This window comes from Oryzias melastigma, linkage group LG23, assembly GCF_002922805.2.
Source record: "Oryzias melastigma strain HK-1 linkage group LG23, ASM292280v2, whole genome shotgun sequence".
Taxonomy (NCBI): Eukaryota; Metazoa; Chordata; class Actinopteri; order Beloniformes; family Adrianichthyidae; genus Oryzias; species Oryzias melastigma.
The window spans coordinates 6,890,896-6,903,114 of NC_050534.1; the positions used below are offsets into that span (position 1 = coordinate 6,890,896).

At 39.7% G+C, this 12,219-nt stretch overlaps 1 long non-coding RNA gene across 14 annotated transcripts in view; it reads left to right on the top strand.

Moving 5' to 3' along the window:
* Positions 1-12,219, top strand: part of LOC112153093 — a 97,878-nt gene that overhangs the window by 7,066 nt on the left and 78,593 nt on the right. For 9 of the 14 annotated variants that reach the window (XR_004947120.1, XR_002920444.1, XR_004947114.1 and 6 more), the window contains exons 5-9: positions 6,737-6,816; positions 7,245-7,347; positions 7,713-7,749; positions 8,670-8,744; positions 10,307-10,625. This is a non-coding gene — a long non-coding RNA (uncharacterized LOC112153093). Of the gene's footprint in view, positions 1-6,736; positions 6,817-7,244; positions 7,348-7,594; positions 7,643-7,712; positions 7,750-8,669; positions 8,745-10,306; positions 10,626-12,219 lie in introns of all 14 variants that reach the window. The other 5 variants (XR_004947124.1, XR_004947121.1, XR_002920453.2 and 2 more) reach the window with 5 other exon arrangements.

Here is a 12,219-nt window from a genome sequence, read left to right on the forward strand (position 1 = left end):
AAAAATCCGCGATTAATGCGTCAAAAAAATTGTCGGCGTCAGATTAATGCGTTTTTAACGCGACAAATCTGACAGCCCTAGTATATACATATATACATATATATATATATATTAGGGCTGTCAGATTTGTCGCGTTAAAAACGCATTAATCTGACGTGTGCTTGACGCCAACAATTTTTTTGACGCATTAATCGCGGACTTTCTCATACGTGCCTTTCCATACCGCGCGGGCGTCCCTCATCGTCCTCTAACACACCGGCTGCTCTCACTAGATCACGGGCAGGTCTCCAACCTCCGAGCTGCGAGCTAAAACAGGCCCGGCGCTAGGACCTGGAGAGCTCCTGCACCCTAACCCGGCTCCGGTTCGCGTCCAGTACCACTAGTGATGGGTCGGTCGCGAACGAAGCGGCTCTTTGAACCGGCTCTTTGAAGTGAACGACGCGAGCCGGCTCCTCGCTGGGAGCCAGAAGCCGTGTCTTTTCTCTCTCACTCCCTTTTTTTCTCCGCATGTCGCACGTGATTGGTCAATATGTGTTTGTGCCGTGAGTGTTGCGCTGAGCAGAGGAGGGGCGGTAGTTACACTGACAGCAGCAACAACAGTAGCAAAGCACACACGGAGGGAAAGCCTCTCTCTCACTATCTCTATTTCATTTATTACTGTAGTTCAGCAGAGGAGGAAAAGATTTGGTCCTGACAAAAAATGAACATGAAAGTGTTATGGAAATTTTATTTTTGATGTTTTTTATTTTATTTTACTGAACGTTGATTGAAGTTTTGAATTTAAAATGCCCTTCACTTGTACTTGGGCTTTTGTTAGGCATTTTATGTTACTGCCTTTTATTGTTAAGAAAGTTTATCTCAATACAATGTTACAAAATAAAGTATTTCTGATGAAAACTATTAATTTTACTATTCTTGTTTTCATAATTAATGTAGAACTACTAAATTCCACGAACCACACATTTTTTTCCTTAAAAAAAGGGCACATGTAAATGTGCGATTAATCGCGAGTTAACTCTAGAAATGCGATTAATCGCGATTAAAAAATTTAATCGCCTGACAGCTCTAATATATATATATGCTGTATATATACATATATCAGTGGCGGGCCGTCAGGGCTGCAAGGCCTTCTCTGCTGGCCTAAAAATATCTGAATCACAGACTGATATTAATTATTATTTATTTCCGTGAATACGTATTCTATCATTCCAAATGCTCTGTCTTCGTCCTTTCATTGCTGTCTCCTTGGTCGCGCTGCTTCCAGACATGTATTTTCCTATTTAAGCATTAACCAATCACATTGCAGCACCATTTGTTGCTAGGGTCAAAGAAATCTGCCCGGAGGCCTTCACAATCAGTTCTGCGGGCCCTGTAGCATAAAATAATTGTCGACCAAACTGTTGCTTCAACCAATCAGATTTGGAGTAGGCGACACGAAGGCCAGCTAGCAGGCATACGGGAACGTCATCATTTTCACGAGCCTTGATTGGATAGCTCGCAGCTCGCTCTGGTTCTGCATTATGTGACGGACACAGGTGCCGAGGAGCGGCGTGTCAGGTTTGAAGATTTTGCCAGTGGAAAGCGTCTCATCGTCTGATTTTTGGTGGAAAATGAATGTCTGGGTAAAGTTGTGGCACAGTTTTGTCTGGCACGGGTAAAGGAGTTCCGTGACTCCGTTGAGCCGGAGAGAAGCTGATACGAGGAAATCTACGAGGCCCCTGAACGCACCACGGGCGCGTGCAGCGCAAAATCCTCGCGCGCACTACCGACAATATTATTTTCCAGACACAGACCAGATTTCAAGATCACAAAAACTGATGTTTGTCTCCCTCCTCGACCACAAGAGGCTTCAGGAATACCAGAACATTTTCCAGCTTATCACAGCCACGGAACACTGTCCATCTGCGAAACGCACGGATTCTGCACGACAGAGTGATAGAAATCTTCTTGAGGATAGAAAGGATGGATTTTGTGTTTAAATAATCTGGATTTTTGGTGAGTAAAATTTTGCTATCTCCCTACATAATATTGAAATTTTATCAGGTTATTTTTTATGCTTTTGGTGTGTGTGTGGCAGTTGTACCTGCACTAGAAGTTTTATTGCCATAAAATAGTTAATGAGGGTTGGATTGATTCAGATGGAGCACTACTGAAGGCCTAGGTGTGAAATGCACGGCCCGCCACTGACATATATATATATACAGCATATATATACATATTTACTGTGTATGTATATTATGTATATATATATATTATGTATATTATGTATATATATATATATATATATATATATATATATATATATATACAATTATTATATATACACTTATTTGTGCAATCAAAAATTAAAATGGAAAACCTAATTATCTACTCGTTTTTTCAACAACCAAACCAGGAAAAAAAAGCAAAAAACACACACAAATTTTAAAGTTGTTTTTAGAATGGTTTACTCTTAAAAGGTGGGACTCACCGTTCATTTCAGGCACAGAAACACAAACGGAGATGAGGTGAGAATAGCTTCGCATTTTCAGATGAAACTATTCCTGCTTTGTCGACACTGTAAACACATTTGCAAGACGTATTTATGCTTGTACCAACAGTTAAAAGTGCTACAAAGAAAGCTGTGTTATTTTCGGAGGAACTTCATTGACAGTATATCGCTCAACACGGTTCCTGTTGCTAATGATCATAAATTTAGAACACTAAGGACAAGCACACTTTCTCCCTATGCTGTAGTTTATGAACTACCCCCTCGCTACATCACGACTGACCTTTAAAATGTGTCCCTGGCTAACAGATTTTTTTCAATGCAATTTTAAAAGATATAAGTATTTTTTATTTCTTTACAGTGCATTATGTTCTGCTTCCCGATTGGCTTTAGACAATATTCAATCTATCTTTTCTGTGCCTTGTTTCATGTACAGTCTTACAATTGGCCCTGGATTGTAACAAATAATAGGGGAAACAAAGCAGATTCTAAGACTTTAATTACTTTTAATATGCATGGGAGTAATAAACAACCAAAATAACAGTATGAAACCCCGGCAATGCATGATGGATATGGACCTTGCAGGAAGCCCGAGGGGAAGAGTCTCTTCTCCTGTGAGTTTCTAGGACTGAGCTTTTATTGCAGTCCTTCAAAATGCCAAAACATCAGCACCTATGCAGGAGGAGGAGACAAAGGAAAAACACACCGACATGGCGTAACAGGGCTGTAACAACAGAATACAGTTCAGTTTGACAAATTTACATAAATCTTTGATCGTGAGCAGATCTCTGGTTTCATTCTACAATAGTGGCCTATGCTTTTCAACAAAGAGTTGAACTGTGAGAGTGTTAACTTTTAACAACAGAGCTTCAGCTTTAGTGTTGACATTTTTCTCAACTTTTGAACCATTAACATAATTAGAATCCAGCGGATTCTGAGGCGGAGAAAAGCAATGAAGTAAGAGTCACAGTTTTGAGGTCCTAATTTTCTAAATTGTCAACTTATGGTAAAGTTTTAAGAATAAAACTTCATAATTTTCAAATAAAAAAATAGTAATTATTTGCTCTGAAACTTTTTTTATTTTGCTTTCAAAAAATGTTTTTGGGTTTGCAACACAAAAGTTTTCCGATGCGTTGTCTCTCATCTCACTTTCTCCCCATCTTTGATTTTACATTTTCAGTTTAGTAAATTTTTATCTCAAAACTGTAACTTTTGTTGGCAATATAGTGGCACAAAAATCACTCCCTTAAAAGCAGCTTTTTGTTGATATGCAACACTTGTAAATTTTGAGTTTCAATGTTAAGTTAATGGAGGCGATCTGAAGTCCTGCGGCGCGATTTGAGCTTCAGGCCCGCAGTGGCAGTCAGGCAGCAGCAGCTTGATTTGAGCAGCGAATTCGCCAAGCGATAAAAGAGAGGTGGGCCGCACAAATTTTTCACGCCAATCGTGTTCGGTGTGAATGGACCTTCATGCGGAGAAACTTGGCTTTCAATTATATTTACAACTCAATTTTATTTATACAGCCCAATATAACAAAGAAAATTTGCCTGATTGGGCTTCATGTCAGTAATTTTACAGATGCAAACAGATTAAATAAAACTGGTTATCCCTGCCCTTAGACCCTCCCTCCTGGTAAGGAAAAACTCCTAAAAAAACTGATTTGGAAAAAAAGAAGAAACCTTAGGGAGCTCATATGCAAAGCTGTCAGAATCAGCGTATTCACATTGATCGCATAAATGTTAGAAGACTTATGATTGGTCTAAGAGCGTTTTTTTATCTAAGTGTCACTGGCGACATTTCCGGATTTGTGGGGTTAAATTAAAGAGAATAGCGTGTAATTGTTCCTGTTTGTCTGAAAAAAGTGAATAAAATTTGAAGTGGAAGGTTTACAGCCTTAAAACATCTATAATCCTACTTTAAGGTTTTTAATTTTGTATGGATTGTAACACCTGCGATAATTGAGGGTACACTGTCCACCAGGGGGGTCAAACATACGGCCCGGGGGCCGGATCTGCCCCAACAGATAACCCAATAATAAAGAAAAAAACATAAGAATGTTGGGGGGGAAAAAAGCAAGTTTTTATCCCATTCCTGTGGTGAATTACAATTATTTAAAGAAATTACTGCAATTTCGCCACTAGGGGGAGCAAAGGAAACGCAAGACCGACATAACAAGAGATCAAGACATAAACACAATAAACAATCTAATAATAAGTGATTAGACTACAATAGGTTGGAATTGGTATTTTTCCAATGGAGAAAAAAAACAAACCTAAACAAAGATATAGATAACAAGTAATAATAGGTTATTTTGCTATCATGTTACTGGTCCGACCTGAGGGTTGAATAATTTTCAATTTTGCATTATTTATAGAGTCGATTTGGTGGTATTTTACACACTATATTACCCATGTTGCATTTGAATGTTCCTTAGGACTCTTGTTTACCATCAGCCTCTGGGACAGCCTTGTTTGCACTATTTTCTCACCAAACACTTCATCTCGCTCTCTGTGTCAATAGATTTTCGGCCTGCGGGCAGGAAGAACATACAATACAACCCGCATACACACACTCACCCAACACCTCAAAATGCTGGACTATTGATTTGTTGAGTATAGTGGTCAAGCAACCCTGACTCGACTCACCCCTTAGGTGAGTCACACAATCGACAGCGGATGAGCTCTTCCCCGGCTGTCTTCGGCCCCCATTTTGAATCCCAGTGGGTTCCAAAGTATTGATCTCAAACCATTTCTCCATCTGCCATCACCTTCTCTACCTCTGTCTCCTCTTTTTAATCTGACCTTTTTAGTTTGATGCCTTTTTAACTCCCCAAGAGACTTCAACAATAAATAGAAAGAGATGGTTTTCTCTCCTCTATCTAAAAAAGGAGCGGGAGCAAGAAATGATGAGTCAAATCTTAAACACTCAGAGAGTTATGCGCTCACACGCTTTAGCGTTCTAATCTGATATCCTGAATCCCTCCAACCTTTTGGGCTTTCTTCACAGGAACATCCTAAACTTGTAATTTCTTAGATGAGTCCTTGTCCAGCCTTGGCACTTTTTTTTTTTTTTTTTCGGTGGGACGGAGCATAAATAACCCCACTTGGAGGCATTCTAGGCTCAATCTAATCTAATCCCCAAACCTCAGCTGACTTCTTTTGATGCAAAGGAACAACAAGTCCACTCTGATTTGGTTTAGAAAAGCAGAAGTCCCTAAGGGGGCACCTAGTCAACCTTCAAAGGAAACTTACTTCAGGGATTTGTATTTTTACTTTCATTCTTTTGTTAATTACCCACAGGCTGAAGACGCGTGGCTCAGGGTTAGAACATAGATCATCGGGTTTAGGCTCTTTTCCCTTCAGCTCATTTTTCTTAAATCAACAGTCCTAGGGGTGGTTATACCTATGGGCAAAGAGAGGGGTAACTCAGGGCACAATTTCTTAAAAAAGGAATCAGCTAGCAAGCCAGCAAAACAAAAAAATCCCTTTTTTTTTATCACTGATTTTCTAGACTAAAACCACTATTTCTATGCAAAGTTAATGAAGTACTGTATTTTTCTGCGTAAAAGTTGTGTTTTTCTTTTTGGTGAAAAGCCTGTTGTGACCGAAAGAACGTGATTCCGACTATAAGCGTCTGGAATGAGCTTCCACTGGAGGGTGGCTGAGCGCTCCCTTATAGAGATGGGTCACCTAGAAAGAGTTCAGAGTAGAGCCGCTTCTCCTCCAGTTGAGGTGGCTTGTGCATCGTGTCCAGATGCCTCCTGGAGGTGTTCCGGCCATGTCCTACTGGCCCCAGGGAAGAGCCAGGACACTCTGGAGAGACTACGTCTCTCGGGTGGCCTGGGAACGACTCAGGGTCCACTCAGAAGAGCTTCAGGAAGTGACCGGGAGATGGGAGTCTGGACATCTTTGATTAGATTGCTACCCCCAAGACTAGGTCCTGGATGAGCGGAAGAAGATGGATGGATAGTTTGGCCGGGAGTGAGACTTATTGTACTGATGAGCGACTTATAATTGTATTTGAAAAATAAATATTGACTCGTATATTTGTCATTTTTCCGCTAACAACCACAGCAGGGAACTGCAGATGTATTAGTATTTGCTACTGACCGAAATACAGTAGAAGAAGCACCATCCAAAACAACCGAGGAGAATCTGATCGTTTTCCTCCTCTACTTAATTATATTTTTCCCATTTGCATTAAGATATTCTTCCTGTCTTTATTGTTTCTGTTCTTGCACTATTGCAGGAGTCATCAAACTGGATTGCAGTGACAAGAATGTACCGCGGAAAGCGCCGCCTCTTAGACGCTGGATTCTGCAGTTGATGGTAAAGATAGAACTCATATATGGAGATGAGATTACCTTTGATTCTGTAGAGCTCCTTAAAATACATAAACCTAATCTTTTGACGTCATCCGTGTCTTCTGTGCATTGTAAATGAGATATATGGTCAATGTTTATTTAAAGCTATAAGGTTGTGGATAATTGACAAAAGATCAAATAAAACATCAGGTGTAATATTTCGAAAGAAAATAAGAGAGAAAGAAGAACGATGCTCAATATATTGTTATTCAGGCTGTGTGTTAAATTAAATCTGATGATTGGTGTATAAAAGTTTGAGGGCCATTTGCATGTCAAATAAATCCTAGTTAGGCTAGTCTTGTTGATTAGTTTGAGGGTGTATTTCATTAGATAGTTAGTAAAGTAAAATAAATAATACATTTTGTTCTTGTGTTTTTGTACGCTGTCTTTGAGTTCTTGGGGGCGTGGCTTTGGTGAGGGGGAACCGTCCAGGCACCACACTAGCTTGGACCGCCTCTGAATATTACCTCACAACGTGGAAGCTCATCTAACTCTGGTATGGAACTCTGCTCTGCTTGGAAATGTTGGTTTACTTTTAGGAGAAATTGCAGGAAACAAAATCAAAAAAGACTAAATAGTGTTAGTAATTTGAATTTATGAGATGAGCAAATTTGGAAATCAGGAACAAGGTGCAAAATGTCTTGTAAGTAGAAGAGAAGTAGTACAGGGTCCAGGTTGCTTTTGATTATTAGTAACATGTTCAGGCATAGTTTTCTTCTATGTCCGTTTACTTTGTGGTACAGGCTCATTGATGTTCAAGTTTCTCCCTGAAGAAGACAATATGAAAGCAGGTCTGAAGTAAATTGAGTCATGCAGACTATCTTGTTCTACTCACATGCTGCTCTATTTTACTCCCACCAGGGAGCTTGAGCAGGATACCTTTGTACCAACTTTTAAGGTAATCACTTATTTAAAACCATGAGAGAGAAACACACTTTGATTGCAGAAGACTCGCCTCAACCAAATACATGCTGCACACGTCTTCAAATGTTTCTGTTTCTTTAGGTCTTTTGTCCAAACAAACATTTGAAAACTAACACTGATCAATTTAGAAACGGTCTACTTTTTAAACCAATAAAAAGGAAGGATTCTGATGGAGTCCAAAATAGATAAGAAATTAGTTTCCTCTGGGATTAAACAAAGGATATACAGTTTTCCTTATTCTATTGCAGGGGTTAAAAATAAGTTTAATGATCAAGACCCCAAGATACTTAAAATCCTCCACCTGGGACAGGGGCAAAGAGGGCAAACTACCTTCCTCTGGTCGAGAATCATGGCCTCAGACGACTTTTGCTCCAGGCTTATTCTCTCAAAGTTCTATTCGGATGTTCAAAAGACTTGGTGTCACAGAATTCCATCTGGATACAAACTGCAATTAGTAATTTATCCTCCATGATCAATTTTCAAACAGTTGGCCCTTTTCGTGAATGAAAAAGGGATGACATCCATACGTAGCTACTAAACCTGAGTCCCTGATTGGTAGAAGTTCAACTGGTTTAACTTTCAACACGCCTTCAATACCCTTGCATTTTGTATGTAGACCCCGAAAATAGACATAAAGACTTGTGCATGAGTGCTAGAGTGTAAACCATGGAAGGCTGAAACTTACATATGCAGGTTTACATAGACTTTTCCTTGAAAATAGTCCCATGAAAGTGTGTTGCTGAGGGTGATGTGAGCATAACTTAAGATTTGTCAAAAGCTGAAATAATTTTTAACCCAATTTAATGATCATTTGTAAGTTTCCCCTCACATTTTTGACGGTTAAGAGCTCCTAAATGTACTTTTTCTGAGGTAAACTTTTCTTGTCCTCCTCAGTCCACCGTTCTTCCTTCCTCCAACAACCTCCCCATCTCTCTCAGCTATTTCCTGGTGTCAGTCTGTGTAATTGAGGTAATGCTGTTAATGATGTGTGAGTGGTCTCTCTTAAATCTCCCTTTCCCCGTTTCACACATGCACACAAACACACAGGCACTGATTGCAGCAGATAGGGCTGTTTCATTAGAGCTGGCAGGGCGAAGACAAGGCAGCAGTGGCTAACGGACACAAACGACCTCGCCGTGGGGAAACCGGAGCTTGAAACACTAATTAGGACGACTTTGGGAGACAAAATGGGTATGGAGGGGTAAATGAGCGGAGGGCTGTGTGCAGATTCGGAAAATACAGGTGGGAGGGATGCTATAGGTGCATTGTTTGAGTAAAACTGACAGATGAAACACAAGCCAAAGACGTGAACTGACAAAGACGGCAAAAGTTAGAAAGGAATGAACACAAAGTGACAGCGCATCAGGTGTAATGATGGTGAATCCAATTACTTAAATTAAATTAAATTAGTGGGTAAATACCTCTTTCAGTACCATTATAGTTTATGATAAATAATTATTTCTTTAAAATAAGAGTTTAACACATGTAAAACTTATAATTTTTTTAATATTTATTGTCATTTCCTTCTAAAGACATTGAGTGAAACTATCAGTCCTTAATGTGGCTGAGCATTTCCACCTTAAAATTGCTGTGACACTTTCTATGCAGATGTTCAAGATGTTCTATGAGAGCACTACCTATTTACTAACTTTTTAAAGCTAGACGACCAGACATCAACCACCTGGAGATGGGTTGGTGAGCGGGGATGCGGCATTCTTTATAATATTTTGCTTTAGATACAGGGTGAACTCACAGAAGCAGAAATTATTGCTTTAAAAAATCCAAATACATTGGTTTTTGGAAATGAAATGATGGCTAAATCAAGATATTTAAAGTTAAAGTCACCTGTATGGATGTTGACCCGTATGGCTGCTGAGGATTTTTTGATCGTCTGAACTCATGGAGGGACTTGTAGAGAAGCAGCAGGTTCAAGACGAGTATTAAGGTGTGTTTTGCAGTTCTCTCGAGGCTCACTAAAAATGGAACTTATGATTGTTGAGGTAATTGTATCATGAAGTAATTGTAAAGCTATGTACACATACCAGGCATTTGACAGGCATTCAAGAACACACCATACACTGGTTCTTGAACTCACGACTAATATATGGTGTTCATACTAAAGAATCAGGAAGGGTTTTCTTCTTTTTCTTCATCTTTTTTTTAAATCTAATCCCATTTGACTTGGAGCCTGTTGACATCAGTAAACAGTGACTGGTTTAAATAAGTCAATATTTATATGGAAACTACTCTCGCCAAACTTGTTGGAAATCCACACCCCTACTACTTGAGAGCAGAGGATCTCTCATTCAAATGTTGCTGTAATGGTGCTCCCAGGTACCTGTCCTTCCATCCTGATTGGACCCAGATGACTGCAATCATCCCAACATTTTGAACCACTATTTAGGATGTGCCCTCTCCAATTTGTTACCTTCCCTGGTCCAATACTTTGACCTCTTACCCTGTAACAACAGGGTTCATGAAGTTCCTGTTTCTTGTCTGCCCTGACACTCACTCATTACTCCTGTCTCCAGGATTAACGCCATCACCATCATCATACAAGCCGACCTGGGTCCAACTCTCCACCAATGCAGTCCTGATTCACCCTGCCTCTAGTCACACCACGTCCCCATGCCACCCTACTCACCTGCTTCCTGTGTATCCTTCCTCCACACCTGATCCTTCGCTTGGCCTCATCTTACTGTTTATTCAGCTGCCACAGAAACTCAGCTCCTGCTTCATCAGATATCCACCGGACAATAAAGAGTTATTCATCCCTCATTCAGCATTCCACGATCCTTCCGGGTTACAGCTTCTGGGTCTGCTACGCCTCACCATGTTACCATGACATATGTAAGATCCAATACTTTTTCTGGGGCATCTAACTGGCCAGTTTATAACTTAAATAACTTACACTAGAAAAAATATAAATAAAAAAAGGATTAACAAGAAAATGCTAAAAAAGTAAAAAAAAAAAAAAAAAAGGGAACAGATCAAGAATGGTTGTACTTTCAAATATATTGAGTGAATAATGGGTGTTTATTTCTCTATTGAAGTCTTTGGGATTTAGACCTCTAGGACCAAGTGGGTATTTCCTGTTTGGAACCTGAGGGGCGAGGGGACACTCAGTCCAGTTCTCTTATACAGACAAGCTGGCAGCTTCTTTATTAGCCTGACCGTTGCATTAGATTATAAGATTTCATCTGCGCGTCCCGTGACTATTTTCTTGGTTAAGTTTCTTCAAACAAGTACTCACCTGATGTATAAATGAAACAGAGCGAAAGCATAAACACGTGTTTTATACCTTTTCAAAAAGATTTACAAAAGAAGTACCGAAAAATCCAGCCTCATTTTTCCCCTGCAAGTCTATCAGTGTGAGCTACCAATTCAGATTTCTAGGAGAAACCAGTGTGATGAGGAGCTCACTGTGCACGGCACATGGACACCATGTATTTTTGCCGCTGTCAGTTAAGGCAGGTGACTCTCGGTGTCACTCATCAGCAGAGCACCTCGGGGGCTGCTTCAGCCCGCACCGAACAGATGCGTCATCGGGGTGTGATTCAGTGTGGGTCCGTGTCTGTCCGTGTGCCACTTCATGTGTCTGGCAGGTGTAACGTTAGGGAGTTTGAATGTGTCGACTAGGCCTTGGGCTGAACTAGGCCGTCCTTAAACACACATACATTTGCCTCCCAGCCATTTTCCCCATGCTCCACAGTGGTTTTGCTTCTGTATAAACCGCTCATTATCTGTAATGTGCCCTAAAATCAGCCTTACGGACAGATCAGTTGGTTGGTATATTTAGACAGATTGCCAGAGTCTACCCAATTAGATATAAAAAAACATTTTTTTTTTTTTTTATTGGGAAACGTTTATTTTAAGGCTTTCCATCAAATAATTATGTGCCATGATGGTTCTAGTCCTAAATGCATTTTGGGAATTGGTTAGATGCAAAGGAAAACATATTCTGATTCAAGTGGTCGAGCCAATAGCAGAGAAAAGGTCCAAACAGATAAAGAGACAAGATTTTTTAACATGTATTCTCCAGCATATATTTGTACCAGCTGGAGCAGATGACGGCAAAATTGTCAAATGTAATGTAGAAATTAACAACTGTGTTATACTTGCTGCTTCTTGTCCATCTTTTACTTCACATAGTAATAAAAGTTTAACGTAGGGTGATGGTCTCTAGCCTTTATTCATCTAATCAAATAGTCCCTCTCATCCACAGATGAAAGATAATCTACCTAACAAGGCAAACCCTAAAAAAAAATAAAAAAATTAAAAATAATATTTTTATAAGACATTTGTTTGTATGTAATTTGTACAACAAAAAATCTCACATCCGATTCAGGTAGATCAAATTGGATTTCATGGAGGCTTCAATCTATCAATCTAGATGCTAGTGGCCTGATAAGGTTTTACTGTGCAAACGTAAAGCTAGAAAATA